At 42.7% G+C, this 18337-nt stretch overlaps 1 protein-coding gene across 2 annotated transcripts in view; it reads left to right on the top strand.

Annotated features, from left to right (window-relative positions):
- The first annotated feature begins 531 nt into the window (after positions 1-531).
- The window catches only part of CERS3 (ceramide synthase 3), a 115427-nt gene continuing 97621 nt past the window's right edge, over positions 532-18337 (top strand). The window contains exon 1 of one of the 2 annotated variants that reach the window (XM_053223626.1): positions 532-644. The gene's annotated coding sequence lies outside the window, so the exon portion shown is untranslated. Of the gene's footprint in view, positions 645-12832; positions 13102-18337 lie in introns of those variants that run through there. The other variant, XM_015068998.3, reaches the window with a different exon arrangement.

Here is an 18337-nt window from a genome sequence, read left to right as displayed (position 1 = left end):
GGTTCATATTTTAGTCAAATATTCAAAGAAATAATGTTCCCTCTCTTTTGCTGGAGATTTTTCATTGCTTCATTTTATCTCTATGCTATGTATTGATCTATCTCTGTTAATTCAACCTTGTAATGAGAGATCACCACCTACCTGGGCTTACAGAATTATTCCAGAACTGCTTCGAGCTTCCTCGCCCTGCACCCGGAAGTTGTGGACAGCTTGTAGACCAGTTGCTACTTAACCTCTGGAGAGGTTGTGTAATGGAGTAACAAGGGCGCCGGGTTTGGAATTATTAGAAACCCAGATTAGAACCCCAGCTGAGCTATGTACCAGCAGGACAGCTCGGGCAAGTCACTCGGCCTGTGGTACAAGTCTGTGTTACAAGGTCAGTGTGCCCATTAACAGAAGTGCAGCCCAGGTACAGTACCTGCCGTGAACCTGGCGCCCACACAGGAAGCTGCTGTCATTCCCTTTGCAGTATTCTGATGGCCTGTTGGGCCTCCCCACCCCCACCCCGCCTCCCGCGCGCCACCCGCCACCCCTCCATGGCGCCCCCTCCAGCCTCGAGGGCCCTCGTCCCAGGATGCACCGCTGTGCTGACCCCTGGCCCTGGCTCTGCGCACTGGAGTCCCGGCTCCGAGCAGAGGAGAAAGGTGCTGGGGAACGATGTGGCTCCGGGGGCTCTGGGGGTGGGGGTGTACGCGGGGCAGGCTGATCTCCCTGCCAGAGCCGATGCTGCGCAGGCTGAGCCAGGCCCCTGTCCCCACGCAGGCCGAGGACATGCCCTGGGTCCCTGTCCCCACGCAGGCCGGGGCCCTGTCCCTGTCCCCTCTCAGGTCTGAGGTCGTTCCCTTGGTCCCTGTCTCCGCCCAGGCCTTGTCCCCGGTCCATATCCCCACGCAGGCCCTGGCCCTGTCCCCGCGCAGGCCCAGGCTGTGTCCTGGGCAGAGTCGCCTCCCCATCTTGCTGCAGCCCACTGGTACTGGGCCTTGCAAAGTCAGTTAGGCCCATCCCAGGCTGGAGTGCCTTTGCCTTCGCGGGTTTTTGTGAATCGCTGGGTTGGCTCCATCTTTTCTGGATATTAACCCCACCCAGGTGAATAGAGATCTGGCCCAGGTTACTGCTCTTTTCTGTGGTAGGGGCTCAGCAGGGAGCTGCGGACACTGTCCAGAAATGGACTTGAGAGCCTAGACTTGATCCCACAAGCCTATGGCCTTTGTGCCTCTGGCCGGGAAGCCTCTTTGAGTGGGCTTGGTTTTTGTCAGGTAAAAGTTATTATCCCTACTTTCAAAAAATACTGAAAATACACGTTTATTTACTCTAAAATTCAGGAAAACTTATCAAGTGTTCAGCATGTGCTCAGACTCAGTTGTAGGTTTCTCTTCCTAGTAGTCATAGCTTGGAGACCAAAATTATGAAACTTGAAGCTTATCCAAATTTGTCTTTTATCTCATCAGAAAATGTCTTTAAATTAACTGAAATGAAGGGGGAAAAATCTAAGTAGTATGTAGAATTATAGAAAGGGTAAAGCAATCCAATTAGGTAGTTTGGGACCCTATAAATTGTGCTCTATCACCCCATAATGGGTCAGTAAACCAGTATAGTAGGTCCAGACCAGCATTTTTTAAAGAGTCAGTATTAGACTAGAATAGATAATAGATAGTATGGATAAGTATTGTTTTGTGAAACTTTGGTTTCAGTTATGTATATTTGTAGGTATATTTGTGTTAGGTCATGATGTAAAAGGTATGTACAAAGGTATTATGGGTTACATTTAAAAATTAAGTTACTGGTTTAGACCAGGATAAATATGTTACCTATACAGAAAGTATGCTTAGAGTAGTAATAACCTATCTTAATTACAATTATTTACATGCCTGGAACTCTGGAAGAATCAAATGGTATTTCTGTCCTCATTAGCTCTGTGTGTTTGACATCTACTTTACATGTATTAGCATGGCATGTATCTGGGTATCCGGTCCATCACATTCAGTATAGATCATTCCTGATATGTAAGGAATGGAATGGGAGAATTGCTTCACTATGTGAGATCAGTCACTGGTGGTTAGCAATTATGGGAGCCACAAGCCATCATTGTTACTGTGAAATTATGCATGATTTACACATACCTCTGTTCCTATTGTGTGACTATGTGAGGATCTTTGCTTTACATTGTCCCTGCTGAAACTCAGTGATGACCTGTGTTAACAGTCCAAGAGTTGTCTCATCTGTTCTGGTTATTATGTTACCGTCTTAGAAAGCAGGACCTTGATGCAGAGCATATCTGAGGCCAAAGTTTTGCTGTTGACAGTCAGGTGGTCTTCTTCTCAGCTTTGAAAAAAGATTTCTTAAAAATTTAACTAAAATCTGGGGCACCTGGGTGGCTCAGTTGGTTGAGCGTCCGACTTCAGCTCAGGCCATGATCTCACGGTTCATGAGTTTGAGCCCCGTGTCAGGCTCTGTGCCGACAACTCAGAGCCTGGAACCCGCTTCAGATTCTTTGTCTCCCTCTTTCTCTGCTCCTCTCCCACTCCCTCCCTCTCTGTCTCTCAAAAATAAATATATAACTGTTAAAAAAAATTTTAACTAAAATCTGAAGCCCTTGGTGCTCATTATAATAATTATTTTCATATTTTGTATTTCCATTTATCTGTTGAATGCTTGGTCGGTTGATTTTGATTTTAAGGATTTAAATAATGAAAAGTTTGAACCAGAGTTGTTGGGGATAATTTCCCTGTATACAATTTATCCACAAAAGCAACTGATAGGGGGAAATGTATTTGCTTTAGAACTCCACCACAGGGAGTCTGGAAATGACCAAAGAGTGACCAAGGTGGTCCAATAGCCACTATCCCACAGGTGGTCAACATTCTTAACCTCAAGTCTGGGCTTTGTTTCTAGTGCCTCGTGGAATAGCCAGTCTTTTGTTCATAAGCAGGCAGATGGGTGACAGTCTTGTTCATGGAAATAAGTCTTAGTTGGCTGACTACATGAAACTTAGTCCGGCTTTTAAAAAAGTTTAGGCCAGACATTTACTTGTAATTTTTTAATGTTTATTTATTTTTGAGAGAGAGAGAGACAGAGCATGAACAGGGGAGGAGCAGAGAGATAGGGAGACCAAGAATCCGAAGCAGGCTCCAGGCTCCAAGCTGTCAGCACAGAGCCTGACGCGGAGCTTGAACCCACAAACCAGAAGATCATGACCTGAGCCGAAGTCAAACAGTTAACTGACTGAGTCACCCAAGTGCCCCTAGATATTTACTTATAAATGGCTAGTATTCTCTTTTGCAAATGCGCCTTGCAGACAGTTTAATATGATCAAGGAAACTATTGTTATTATAAGCACACTTATAGTTGTCATAACTGCTATGATGTAGTATATGTAGTATATAGTATGTTGTAGTACGTACAATTCCATAGATGTATGAATGAATGAACATTATAAATTATTCATGGAAACATTCGGTGATGCATATTATTAGTTTTTAGTGAAACTTAATTTTTATACCTGTTTTTTTTTAAGAGGAACTAGGGGCACCTGGGTGACTCAGTCAGTTAAACATCTGACTCTTGATTTTGGCTCAGGTCATGATCTCACAGTTCGTGAGATCGAGCTCCGCATCGGACTCTGTGCTGATAGCATGGAGCCTGCTCAGGATTCTCTCTCTCTCTCTCTCTCTCTCTCTCTCTCTCTCTCTCTCTCTCTGCCCCCCTCTCTCTCTTTCAAAATAAGTAAATAAACATTTAAAATAAATAAAGAAAGAAGAACCAACATTTGGTGTTTTTTTCAGGAAAGATACAAAACATCTGCTGTGTAAGTGAATAGAAATCATCCTATCTCATTGAACACTTTGTGGCAGCACCCAGTAGTGAAACAAGTTATGTGACATCTGAATTTCTAATTCAAAACCAGTCTAATGTAAAAGAGGTCAAAAGGGGTTCTTTTTCCTGATGTGAGGTCTCAGTAGGAGGCAGTGAAGGACCCTTTGTAATCAACTTGGTGTATATAGTATTGTGCTCATATCCTTTTAGTGTCTTCCAAACTGTTAGACCCCAGCATTGGCTGGGTAGCACCGCTGACCTGTGGATAGTCTCCCAAAGAGGGAGAAGAAATGGGTGCTGACATTCAGGGAATGTGGTTGCCTTTCCAACCTTAGGCAGAGCTTGAGACTGAGTAGCTAGAGAGCAGGGGCCATAGCTGCCTTGTTCATTGTGATTTTCCTGTTTCCAGGCTCAATAAATAATTGTTGAAGGAATGAAAATACTGTGGAAGGAGGAAGAGCGGCAGCAGAAGGTACCTATAGCTTAAAACATAGGGGGAAGGAGTGTTATCAGATCCTCGACTAATATTTATTGAGGGTCTCCTATGAACCTGGTAGTGTTTCCAGGCTATCTGGGCTCATAGGGTGTTTACAGCCTAGTGGAGACAAGGCACATACCTGCATGTGTATGCGTGCATACACACACACACACTCATCCAGTTGTATGATGGAAGGATTTTGTTCTATACTGGTAAGAATGGGGCTGCATATAAAACGGGGCTCATGGTGTGATTCAGATAAGTGTAAAGGCTCAAGTAAGAGAAAGGGTGATTCAGGTTGATTAGAGAGGCAGAATTTCCCAGAGGAAATGGAAATGGAGGTCTTGGATGAGGAGGGATTGATCACAGGTGGGATGCAAGCGAAGGTCAGAGTGAGCATAGCTACGGGCTCAGCCCAGGGACTCAAGGTACTGGAGTACAGTGGGGATGACAAGGGGATAGCCTAGGTGGGGATCCCATTTTTGAGGGGAGTTTAGGAAATCAGCTGTCATAGAAATTCAGATCGAATGTAACCAGCATAAAGATGCCCTAGATTCTGGAGGAAAGAAGTAAGTTGATAAAGGCTGTGTTTTGAGATTACTTGGCAGCAACATGCAGGAGGATGGCTCTACTTCAGGAACCAGAAAGGAAAAGGGAAACAGCCCCCAAGGATTGGGATCTCAGTACCATTCTTGGTTGTGCTGGGATGTTCTGGTCACTGTGGGTGCTTTGGTGGCAAGAAAGCAGCTGATGAAGGGAAATGTACTTGGTTTAGAACCCCATCATAGGGAATCTGGAAATGACCAGAGAGTGACTGAGGTGGTCCGATAGCCACAATCCCACAGGTGGTCAGCACTCTTAACCTCAAGCCTGGACTGCATTTCTGGTGCCCCATGGAATAATCAGTCTTTTGTTCACAAGCAGGCAGATGGGTGAGTGTCTTGTTCATGCGAATAAGTCTTAGTTGGCTGACTTCATGAAACTTAGTCTGGCCTGAAAAAAAAACCATACCCAAGAATTCACAAGCTGAAGAAATGTGCCCATTTTGGGGTGTCTCAGGCTAGCCAAGCAGATCTTCTCCTGGTTCCTTGTTGGCAGGTAGCATGTAGGGTATGGGGTAGGAGGGAGAATAGAGTAAGGGGGCAAAGATAGATGGTAGTCTCCTTGAGGTCAGGGACATTGTCTCCATCTTTGTATGTCAAGCACCTCGTATAGTGTAAGTGTTGAAAAAGTGATGGCTGGATGGATCAGGGGCATTTTGTTTCCCATTATCACACATAACATGGTATTGACAGCCCATGTGTTTATTGAGACACTCATCTCCCTCTTATCTCCTGTTGCTTCCTACCTATTGTTGACACAACTCATATAAGTCTATTCAAAGCACATGGACTATTTACTTTGATGCCCAACACGGTGCTGGATAAAAGAGAACAGCTGTTGAAGCTACCAAGCTGTACCTTCACAGACCTAGACAGTCAGGGGATTGGTTGTTTGGGGGATGAAAATTTTATTTACCCTTCTGTCTGCTTCCTAATGCCATATTATACAGTCTTAACTCCTCATCTAAAATCCACAGCTTATGCTTGCATGCATGTAGGATATGAAATAGTAAATGTTTGAGAGTTCATCTCCTCTGTGGTCCCAATTTGTCCGATGCAGAGCCTATTGTACTCTGTACAATAGGTTTGTGAACACTTATGCTCATCCATATGAGTGTGTGTCTGTATCACTTTGGGCAATCATGCTATATTTTTATTCTTGAGATCCTTAGCTCCCACAAAAGATATGATGTGCCTGGCACCTGGTATGAACCCAATGAAATACTTGATCAATGAGTTAATGAATAAATGTGTGTGTTCAGAGAATGGTAATGGGTGCTACTTGGAGTCTTACTCAAGATTTAATTGGAGAATCTATGTCTATGTGCATGAAATAAAGTCTATTATAAAGTAACATAGGAATAAAGCTTATAGATGAAATAAATTGGTAACAGCAATTATAATTATCATCATAGCTAACGTCAACAGAGGTCTTACTATATGCCAGGTGCTCTTCTATGGACATTACCTCATTTACTGTTTTTACAACTCTGAGGCGTTGCTGTTATTTTCCTCATTTTTCATGTGAGAAATCCAACGGACTGAGAGGTTAGGTGATTTGCCTGGAGTCACACAGCTAATAAGCATAAGATCACATAGCACAAAGTGGAAACGGGTGTAGCAACAAGAACTTTCTGGAAGAGGCAAGTTGAGATGAGGGCTGCCTGGTCACCCACAGCCACACTTGTGGCCAGGGCCATATGCAAAGACCTTCTGGCCATCTCTCAGTGAGGGCTGTGGACTGAGAGGCAGGCAGCTCACACGACAATGTATGATCTGGCTGGCAGACAGCTCCATGGCCTTCCCAGAGTATGAGCCAGATGGATTCTAAAAACCCTTTGCTTTAAGTACTCAGAGTGTAACAGACCTAAGTCTTTGAGGGGAAAAATCTCCCTCTCTCCCAACAAACTCAGACTAGAACTGGCCATCTTCATGACACCCAGTACCCACCTGTAAGTTTTGAGAAAGCCCAATGAACTACCTTTGAAAAAAGCAACTGTTTATTGTGGTAGATAGGAAGAGACTCAACCATAAATAACCAAATTAAGTGTACCCACTCAGCATTGAGTGCCAAGAACTGTTCTGTCCCCAGAGGACTCAGCCATGAGCAAGTTAGACAAAAATCCCAGCACTCATGGAGCTAATATTCTGATGGGGGAGATGGGTCACAAACAAGTCAATAAGAGGTCACATGTGTTATATGATGATGAGTGTGATATGAAGAGACCTAAAGCAGGAGAGGGGAAGGAGTTTAGGGGGTGGCACTCAAGTATGAATATATGAGAACCATCAGTTCTGATGATCTCTCTTTCATTTTCTCACTTTCTCTCAAATTATCTGCCAGGAAATCTTTTAACACTGGGCCAGGGGGAGTGTGGAACCTGGTGAGTGGGGGTAATAGAGACTCAGTTCAGATTCTATGCAGACATACCTGTATTATTGTGCTTTACTTTGTTGTGGTTCACAGGTCATGCATTTTTTACAAACTGGAACTTTGTGGCAACCTTGCGTGTAACAAGTCTATCGGCAGGCACCATTTCCCAACAGCATTTGCTCACTTGGTGTCTCTGTCACATTTTGGTAATTCTCGCAACAGTTCAAACTTTTTCATTGTAATTATATTTGTCATAGTGATCTGTGATCTTTGATATTACTCTTGTAATCATAAGACAGCGAACTTGACCAATAAATATGTGTGTTCTGACTGCTCCCCCAACCAGATGTTCCCCCATTTCTCTCCCTCTCCTCAGGGCTTCCTGTTCCCTAAAATATAACAATATTGAAACTAGGCCAATTAATAACCCAACAATGCCTTCTAAGTGCTCAAGTACCAGGAAGAGCCATGGGTCTCTCACTTTAAATCAAAACCTAGAAATGATTAAGCTTAGTGAGGAAGGTGTGTCAAAAGCCAACATGGGCTGAAAGCTAGGCCTCTGGAGCCAGCTAGCCAAGCTGTGAACGCAAAGGGAAAGTTCTTGAAAGAAATGAAAAGTGCTACTCCAGTGAACATATGAATGATAAGAAAGTGAAACAGCCTTATTGCTGATACAGAGAAAGTAAAACTTTGTCTGGATAGAAGATCAAACCAGCCATACATTCCCTGAAGCCACAGCCTAATCCAGAGCCAGGCCCTCACTCTCTTCAATTCTGTGAAGGCTCAGAGAGAGGAGGAAGCTACAGACAGAACGTTTGATGCTGGAAGAAGTTGGTTCATGATGTTTAAGGAAGGAACCCATCTCCATAACATCAAAGTACAAAGTGAGCATCAAGTCAAGTGCTGATGTAGAAGCTGCATCAAGTTCTCTAGAAGATCTAGTTGAGACCATGAAGGTGAGTACACTAAACAATAGATTTTCAGTGTAGATGAACCAACCTGCTCTTGGAAGAAGATGCCATCCAAGATTTTCACAGCTAGAGAGAAGTCAGTGCCTGGCATCAAAGCTTCAAAAAACAGTCCAACTCTTGTTAGGGGCTAATGCAGCTAGTGACTTTAACTTGAAGTCAGTGCCCACTTCCATTTTGAAAATCCTAGGACACTTAAGAATTAAGCTAAATCTACTCGTCCTGCCCTCAGTAAAGGGAACGACAAAGCCTGGGTGACAGCACATCTTTTTACAACATGATTTACTGACTATTTTTAAGCCTACTGTTGACACTTATGGCTTAGTAAAAAGATTCTTTTCAAAATATGACTGCTTATTGACAATGCACCTGGCTACCCAAGAGCTCTGATGGAGATGTACAGTAGGATTAATGTTGTTTTCATGCCTGCTAACCCAATATCCATTCTGCAATCAATGGATCAAGGAGTCATTTCAAGTTGCAAATCTTATTGTTAAGAAATACATTTCATAAGGCTACAGCTGCCATAGATAGTGCTTCCTCTGCTGGACCTGGGCAAAGTCAACTGCAAACCTTCCAGAAAGGATTCATCATTACACATGCCCTCAAGAACATTGTGATTCATGGGAAGAGGTCAACATATCAACATGAACACGAGTTTGGAACAAGTTGACTCCAAACCTCATGGGTGACTTCAAGGGTTCAAGACCTCAGAGAAGGAAGGGAGGGAGAGCAAGAATCCCAAGCAGCCTCTGCACTGTCACCACAGAGCTCGACACAGGGCTTGAACCCATGAACTGTGAAATCATACCCTGAGCCGAAACTCAGTGAACACACAAATGATGCTCTTTAACACTGGGCCAGGGGGATTGTGGAACCTGGTGAGTGGGGGTAACAGATACTTCACTGACTGAGCCACCCAGGTGCCCCTGCTATCTCATGATCAAACGTAACTGGATGAAAAGCTGCCTCTTAAGGATAAGCAAAGAAAGTGGTTTCTTGAGATGGAATCTACTCCTGGTGAAGATGTTGTGAAGATTTTTGAAATGACAACAAAGGATTTAGAATATTACAAAACTTAGTTGGTCAAACAATGGCAGGATTGACTCCAATTTTGAAAGAAGTTCTACTGCGAGTAAAATGCTATCAAACAGCATTGTAAGCCACAGAGAAATGTTCATGAAAGGGAGAGTCTATCGATGCAACAAACTTCACTGTCATCTCATTTTAAGAAATTGCCCCTGCTGCCCTGCCCTTTAGCAGCCACCACCCTGATCAGCCAGCAGCCATCAACATCGAGGCGAGACCCTCCACCAGCAAAAAGATTAGGACTGGTTGAAAGCTCAGATGATACTGTATTTTTAGCAAGAAAGTATTTTTGAATTAAGATATATACATTCTTTAGATATAATGCTATTGTACATTTAATATACTACAGTAGAGTATAAAGATAACTTTTACATGCACTGGGAAGGCAAAAAAATTCCTCGACCAGCTTTATTGAGATGTTCACTTTATTGCAGTGGTCTGGAAACCAAACCTATAATGTTTCTGAGGTGGGTCTGTAATCTATCGTCCATTGTGGGGATTTAGGCAAATCATCCAGGGAGCTTTTTACACCAAGAAGATGTAGTGTTCAAATTGAGTCGGTGTACGTATTGTTCTAGGCATTTGTGAAGACATCACCTTGTCCCATAGGAGGTTTTCCATGTACCTATTTAAAGAATACGCAGTTTGGTAGCATTTTGACTTAACATATCTGTCTATCAGAAAAACCTTTGCATTTGGAAAGTCTGTGAAAATGATAAGATGAAACATTATAAGGAAACAGTGTTTTTGTACCTAAAAGCCCAGAAAATTGGACTGGTTAGGTTAAGATCAATGTAGCCCAAACTGTACTCATTAAGTTTCTTGGAAGGATTTCTCTCCTTTGAGGTAAAAGCAGGTCACTTCTATCAAACTTACATTTCCTTCTCTAGAAAATTAGGCTCAGAATTGGTTTGCAATGTAACATGCAATTCAAATATCAGAAATTGCTCCCCGTCCCTTTCCTCTGTGTCTATACCCTGGGCACCCTCTGCTCCTGGCTAGCAGAACTTTGGACACAATTTCTAGTTCTGTGCTTTCCTGCTGTGGCCCAGAGTCCATTTTCCAGCGTCCTGCTTATGCTGTGTTTCTCTTGTGAGTTCCTAAGTGGCCCTCCGGACTCCTGACTAGGTTTGCCTAGGGTCCTCACTGCTCTTACCTTATCCCTGTTTTACTCTTTGAAATATTCCCAGTAGGTGTTTTACACACTCACTCACTTCAGTAACAGTTAGTAACAAGTTTGCTCTGCATGTTAAAACCCATCCATTTTGCAATGCAGCCCCTGGCGGCTCCCCGTGAAACTTTGTCCACTAATATCAGGCTTAACTGCCCACGTTTAATTGGCAGAGGTGTGATGTTGACTTTCAAAAAGCAAATCATTAAGATTTAATAAACAGCATCTATTTATGAGGACTTAAAATGTACAACAGATTTAATGTCTTAACTGGCTTCTAAACTTTTCTCATAAAATGAGACAGTTAAGTGTTACCCAGGGAAGAGACACCCACACACGCATGTTACCTGCTTCCTGGGGTTACATGCTTCCTGGGGTTCTCTCTCTTCTGTTAGCAGTGAACTGATACATTCATCATGAGGCACAAGGGGGAAAGGGAAAAGGAAAGGCATCACCTTCGGAGTCTTTGAAAGAACCATATTTGTATTTATTTGTCTTCCTCAGAGGAGTTGTGCAAAGACACACTGGGCTGATGTGCACGCACACAGCTCCCCCCATGTCACAACCCACAAACCATCAGAATTCCCCACTTCTTTCCCTCTGGAGGTACCCCGTCGCATAGATTGTGCAACAGGTTAAGTTTTACCTTTGTCCCTGAAGGAAGAAGGGACTACACCCTGACAGTGACTCAGTACAGCATATGATGATGGGATTCTTCTGGTTATTGAGGAGGTACTGAGCTCTGCTGCTTGCAACCAGGAACCAGGCCGTCATCCATGCTAAGAAAGCTTACAGGGAAAAGGTAGCTGGTAGAGCTTTATCAGTGGGGAAGAGAGACACGATAAAGAAAAACAATTAGGAAGGTAAGCTGGGTGGCAGTTGGAGAATGATGGACTAGAAAGGGATAGTAGCCTGGGGTCAGGAAGACCAGGCAATTCTACGGAGTCGCCTGGTAAGACATGACCAGAATCTGAACCACACAACCTGCCTCACTTAGTGACCACTCTGCTGGGAGCTCAGCCCTCCTGCCAGATGAGCTTTAAGATTTCCGAACCCTGTCATAGCCCAAAGAAAGTCTGGGAAGAGGGGCGCCTGGGTAGCTCAGTCAGTTGAGCATCAGACTTTGGCCCAGGTCGTGATCTCTCAGTTCATGAGTTTGAGCCCCATGTTGGGCTCTGTGCTGACATCTCGGAGCGTGGAACCTGCTTTGGAATCTGTGTCTCCCTCTCTCTTTGTCCCTTCCCCATTGTGTGTATGCACTATCTCTTTCTCTCTCTCAAAAATAAATAAACTTAAAAACAATTAAAAAAATGAAAGTCTGGAGAGAAAAACAGGGTAGGAAGAATTCAGTGAACGAGGGTCCCGTGAAAGGGCCTTCACCAATCCTCCATCTGTGAATGGAATTTCATTAGTGAAACTTGAGAAACTGTGGAGTCTGAAACTGGCCTCCCCTCTTCTCTGCCTCTAGTTAATTTTTAATTTGCTGTCATTGATTAGCAGACAGGAGAAGAAAGGTGTCTCTCAGCAGCTGAAGTCAGCCGATGGGAAGGGCCTTGAACCAGGCCCTCAGAGTAGGCGGCCCGGCCGGAACTGCCCGGGAGGTGAGGTTTGGCTACGAGGGGGTGCAAGTACCAACTTGTGAAGCTTCCTTGCTCGTCAAAGCACCTTTAAATAATCCACGCCCAGAGTTGTTTCATCTTCAGGCAAGAGAAAGTGAAAACGGCCCCAAAAGGTCTAATATCTCAAATAAACACTGTAAATGTAGGCATACTTGCCTTTGAAATTGGAGCGCCTCAAGCAGACAGACAACGTTTGTGTCCTGCTACTAACAGGTTCGTCTTTCGTTGTCTGTGACGGTTGTTCTCTGAGGCTGACACGAATATAAACAAAGTGCATTACCTCTGACTATTCTGAAAGGAAAGGGCAGTCAGACTTTTATTTTTTGTGACGTGGTTCAAAAAAGTGATATTCCTCGCCGCCACCCCCCCCCCCCCCCCCGCCTTGCTAGGAAACAGGCAGAGAAGTAGTTGCCTTTCTGCGGATGGGTGGCATGCTGTTGGTGGTTGTGGTAGGGATTTAGTTAATCCAAAGCTCCGCCAATATTCCCAGGCTTCTAGAAAGTGCTATAGCTGCTGTCAGACGCGCTCGGCGAGTAGAGTAGGGTTGTCAACAGTGTTTCAGGTTTCTCTCCGCCACATAAACCCCTTCCTTTTAACGCAAACAGTAAGACCACCTCGTTTAGTAGTTGGCCAATGACGGTGAGCACCAAAACCAACAACGATGAGGCAATCGTGCATTTGTCATCCCGTGTCTGACTGAGTTCCAGTCCTCTCCTCTCCCAAGTGGTGAAACAGGAAGCATCCTCCCGTCAGGAAGAAATTCAAGGTGCCATCCAGTAGCTTTGCCTCACGTCACTGATCGCCCTTAGTCGGAAATCTTGACTTGCAACTTTAGAGGGTGGGTCTCTGAAAGAATTTCAGAGCTTACACAGAGATGAGGTGTGTTGCTCTCTGATGAGAACGAAGCCGACTGGAACGCTGGAAATCTGCCTCTGACTGCTCCTCACAGGCAAGGGGCATCTTTTGTGGGCTGAGATTTCAGAAAAGGTAGGCACCATTTTGCTGTTGTTGTGGCCGTTTGAGAGCTTTCAAACCACGTTGGCCTTGACTGTGTGTGTGTGTGTGTGTGTGTGTGTGTGTGTGTGTGTGTGTGAGTGTGTGTGTGTGTGTAAGAGAGAGAGAGATGATCAAAATGCTCATTTTTGGCCTGATCATTTGAATCCCATTGCTTGATGACTTTTACTTCAAAAATATTCAGTAGTGGAGAGCAAATGTTGAGTCCAGACTTCTCCTCGTGACCTGTATCACTTGCTCTCTGGCAAGTGTAAATGGATTCATTGTAGGGGTAGGAAGTGGAGTGGAATCAGGGAGTGGACTCACATGAGGCTGAGCCCTCAGTCAGTACAGCTTGGTGTATTTGGAAGGAGAAATGGAAAGGGTGACCACAGACCTCCAGGTGGCATGGCCAAGGCCATCTCAGACCATTTCGGCATGTCTTAAGTTTGGAACAAGGCAGGACTTGCTCACCTCACAGCGGCCAACTTCTCTAAACCCGCTCTATCTTGGATGAGACCCTCTCCACGCTGTGTGTGTCCAGAGGGCATTAGCCGATTAGTTATAAAACTGTCAGCCTTGGCTAGAGGAACATAATAAAATTTTCCTTTTTTCTAACTCATGTACACGTTTAGTGAGGATATTCTTTGAAACAGTGTTGTTTCCTGAAAAGCCTTATGCAGAGCAAGGGAAAGAAACCTATGGGACTCACCAGATGATGAATATTCATTTATGTGTTAATCCTCAATATCCAAGTACTTTCTCAATCACGAGTGAGGTTTCTGACTTTAAACAGCACCTTTTCCTGCCTTTTCCCCTATAAGCTTTTAAAAAAGGGGTTGCTACTTAAAAATTTCATCAGTAGAATTTGCTGAACAAAGGGGCAAATTTTTTAAAGGGGGAAAATAGGTAATAATTGCATAATCTTCCCTTTAAAAGATTCCCTTCTGCCTTTTCCAAAAGCAATCAAATTAATTGACATAGTTTGGAGACAATTCTGGGTCAGTAATAACCTACATAATTCTGGGTTAGTAATAATCTACATTTATTGAGTCCTTGCTGTGCATAAATGCATTGCCCATTTAATTCAATGAGACAGAACTCATGTTCTGAAGTTTTCCAATGAGGACATTTCAGCTTAGTGAGAGGTATAGTAGCATAGCAGAGAAGTGAGAAAGCCCAAAGTTTGTTGCACACAGAAATACATGATTGGAGCCTTCTCTGTTCCTATCCTGTTCTGTCAGCCCTTCAGAAACCTTGTCCTATAGAGGGGTTTCTGAAGCCTTGATAATATGTAAATATGCCAACCTGGTATCTGATAGCAAAAGACCAAAAGTCAGTCTATGATTTGCTTCTGTTGGGGTGAAGGCATGGTGTGGTGAACAGAACATGGGCTAGAAAGGCAGACAGATCTAGATTTGAATCCCTGCTTTCTGCTTACTATTTATGTGACCTAGGCAAGCCAGTGAAATTCTTCAAACCTCAGTTTCTTTATTTATAAGCTAATTATTATAATATCCATCCCGCAGGGTTATTTGTTATAAAAGATAGAAAGACAAGGTATGCAAAGTGCCTTCCGCATGACTGACAAATGGTAGGCTTTTGATAAATAGTATTCATTTCTCCAGTTATTTGCTAATGTTTTCAGTGTGCTGGATCCTGTTCTGGGCTCAGGGGTATCAGCAGTGAGCAGACAAGACTGTGCCCTCATGGAACTGACCAGTGTTGTTTATTCTATCATAGTGTCACTGACTTTCCTTGAAAACCAGGTGGTGATTATTGAGATCTTCTGTGGTGCAGCTGATCTGGCTTTGACACAGCCTATGAGGCAGAGTGGTAAACATCCTATGCAAAGAGCCCCCAAAAGCGTAGTAAAATCAGGCAAAAAGCAAGAGCATCAGATAACTCTTTTGCAAGTATCAGTTTGTTGTGCTAATCTTTGCAGAGTTAAAGGAAAGATATGTTTTTACACACTCCTTCACACACACGCACACACACACACAGAGTTCGTTTGAGTTTTCTTAGGCCCCCAAGACATTGCCCGCAGGCTGTGCATGGGAGGAGGGTCCAAGGTCTCATAAAACACAGAGTGTAGCATGGCAACCATTCATTTACCTTGGGCTCTAGGCCATCTGTACAATAGCCTTGGGCTTTCTGAGGCATCCCCAATGTGACTTTAGGGATGGAATCCAAAGAATGAACTGGAGATAATATACCTTCAAAAAAGTGGATTTGAAGAAGAGTATTTGATTTATTTACTGGATAAAAGCCTATAGTCACATTCACCAAATGGGCTAGTTGGCATCAAGAATGGTGCTTTGACAATCTCTCCCTACAGAGAGATAGAAGAGAGGAACAGGGGGGCTCCCTTTGGAATCAAATGCAGGTCTCCCTTCTCTTAGAAACACCTGCACACCCAATACACCAACTTTATTGGTCCTACACAGCCCAAGTTTGTTGTTTTGTTTATTTGGTGGACTCAGAATGATTGAAGAAATCTTTGTGACAGCCCTTAAGATTGCATCTTGCAGTGGGTTTTTTAGATGAAAACAGAAATCATGCTAAAAACCTAAATTAGGGCTTAGGCATAAAACCCTAAAATGGCAAGTAAGTGGAGATATTAAGAATCTTCGACCTTGTACAACACTGTAACAGCCAAAATTCTTCACAGGGCTTTCTGTTGATGGAAGACAGATGTTTGGTTATAAATAGATGTTAGCAATCACTGTCTTTTAAAGACAGTCATTTTCAAATTTCATTATTATCATACCTTAAAGTCTGAGAAAGCCCACTAACAAATAGATGGTGGCTCTAGTGAGAAGGGAATTTAACTTGGGTGACCTTGACACAAACTTCACCTTTCCTAATTATGAGAATGTAAAATTTCTCAAGCTGTGAGTGTCTACATTCCTCGCAAATATAAAGAAATGTAAAGTCAAAGGGATTTGGTTCATTTTAATAACCATTTCTCCTCCTCCTCCTCCTCCTCCTCCTCCTCCTTCTTCTTCTTCTTCTTTTCTTCTTCTTTTTGTTTTGTTTGTTTGTTTGTTTTTGTTTTTTCCCCCCATCTGGTCATTGGAAAGTCTGTGGAGACAGTTCATGCTGCATTCTTAAGGAGACTAAACTCAACAGACCCAAGGCCTATCACATAGCTGGTATTTGGTTTATAGAGGTTTCAGTTCAATGGAAATCTTCCTTTTTTTTGATCTCCAAATTCTATCTTCAGGAAATAGCAAAAAAAAATGGAGATATTTAATGAAAATCTCCAAATCTCTTTAAGACTGGCACACACAGGGTACCTGGGTGGCTCAGTTGGTTAAGCGTGCGACTTCGGCTCAGGTCATGATCTCGCAGTCTGTGAGTTCGAGCCCCACATTGGGCTCTGTGCTGACAGCTCGGGGCCTGGAGCCTGCTCCAGATTCTGTGTCTCCCTCTCTCTCTGCCCCTCCCCCGCTCATGCTCTGCCTCTCTCTGTCAAAAATAAATAAACATTACAAAAAAAATTTTTTTAAAGATTGGCACACACACACACACACCACAGTCTCTCTCTTGCACACATACATTTATGTGCAGGTGCATAATATATAAAAATAAAACCAAAGGATACATATATTGTGTGTGTGTGTAACCAAGGTTTATTTCTCTTTCTGTCATAGATGGTTCTTCTTCCATCTTTGTAGCTGGGCCTTCTGAAACATGTGACATGTGGTCACTAGGACTGGAGAAGGGAAAAATGAAAACAGGTCTCCAGCTTTTTAATTTTTTTTGAGGTATAACTGATATAGAACATGGTGTGAGTTTCAGGTATATGACATAATAATTCAACATTTGTATCTCTTATGAAATAACCACCAAGTATATCCCTCCTTTATCTTTTAATGGGAAAACTGTGAAATTCAGAGAGAAGGCATGCATTTGAAGAGACAAAATATTACATTTGGAGAGACAAAATGTTACATTAAGGGGCTTGAAATCATTTTTATTTACTATATCCATGTTCTAAAATGAAGTACTTGGGGAAAATCGTATGCCACAATCCATTTGTTCTCTACAGAGTACTTGTATGCAAGAACAAAGTCTTTTCCTCTTATTTTGATTCCTTTGCCAGACATATTTTAGTGGATAGTCAATAAATAGTTGTTGATTAGATTGATCTTGACATAAGCCGAACATTAAAATAATCCTTTCAAAATTCAAGCAAAAATTCTGAGAGCATTTTCTTCAATAACGAAGGTTATTTAACATCATTTAATAGCTAAATTGGCTCCAATTTCTTCCCCTCAAATTTTGTTTTCTTGTTTGACATCCCATTAAAACTTGAAAACCATAAAATCTGCTGATGCTGAACAAATCTCAAATTATGCAGATTAGCAATTTTCATTTGTAATGTTCACATCATGAATTCATTATCATATTCCGCTTTGGGTCAAAGTTGCAGGGTTTTATAATGAGCTCCTCCTGTCCTATTAGCTGTAAGTGGCTTTCCCTGACTTGTTTCAAATGGAGATCTGCTTTGGTCTATAACCAATGGTATAAGAATAAAGCTTCAGAGCATTTCTAGATGACAACTATAAGATAACATCCAAGCTGAATTTTCCCAAGTAATTGGTTCACAGATTGCACTATTGTAGTAGATTTCAGACCTTTTTGGTGGGGGGGGGGGGACATCACTGATGGTAAGAAATACTTTTTAGATCTCAATTTAAATACACACACACACACACACACACACACACACACACACACTGACCGAAATGAAAGTTTCACAGGACAATACTGGGTACGTATTGATGTTTTCTCTTCTATTCCATCCCATTCCACTCCATAAAATTTCTGGTCATAGCTACTAATAAATTTTGTGACCTACTAGTAGTGGTTCTCAATACTGGCTGAATATAAGAATCAACTAGGGAACTTAAAAAAAAAAAAAAAAAGAAACTAAAGCCAAAGGCAAAGTAGACCAATGAAATGAACTAGAGATTCTAGACATAAGCCTCCATCTATTTGGACTCTTGATTTATGATCATGTTGATACTATACAGAAGGGATAGGCATTTGAATATACAGATGGGGGGAAAACCTAGAATCCTGATTCTAACCTCAAAATTTATGCACATCTGAATGTTAATTTAGGTGTGGCAGGTAAAACTATAATTTCTAAATCTGCATTGTTCTGATATGATAGCCACTAGCAACTTGTTGCAATTGTGTCCCTGAAATATGGCTGGTC

This window comes from Acinonyx jubatus, chromosome B3, assembly GCF_027475565.1.
Source record: "Acinonyx jubatus isolate Ajub_Pintada_27869175 chromosome B3, VMU_Ajub_asm_v1.0, whole genome shotgun sequence".
Lineage (NCBI taxonomy): Eukaryota > Metazoa > Chordata > Mammalia > Carnivora > Felidae > Acinonyx > Acinonyx jubatus.
The sequence above is the reverse complement of the archived record's forward strand: the minus strand, read 5'-3'. Positions and strand labels throughout refer to the sequence as shown.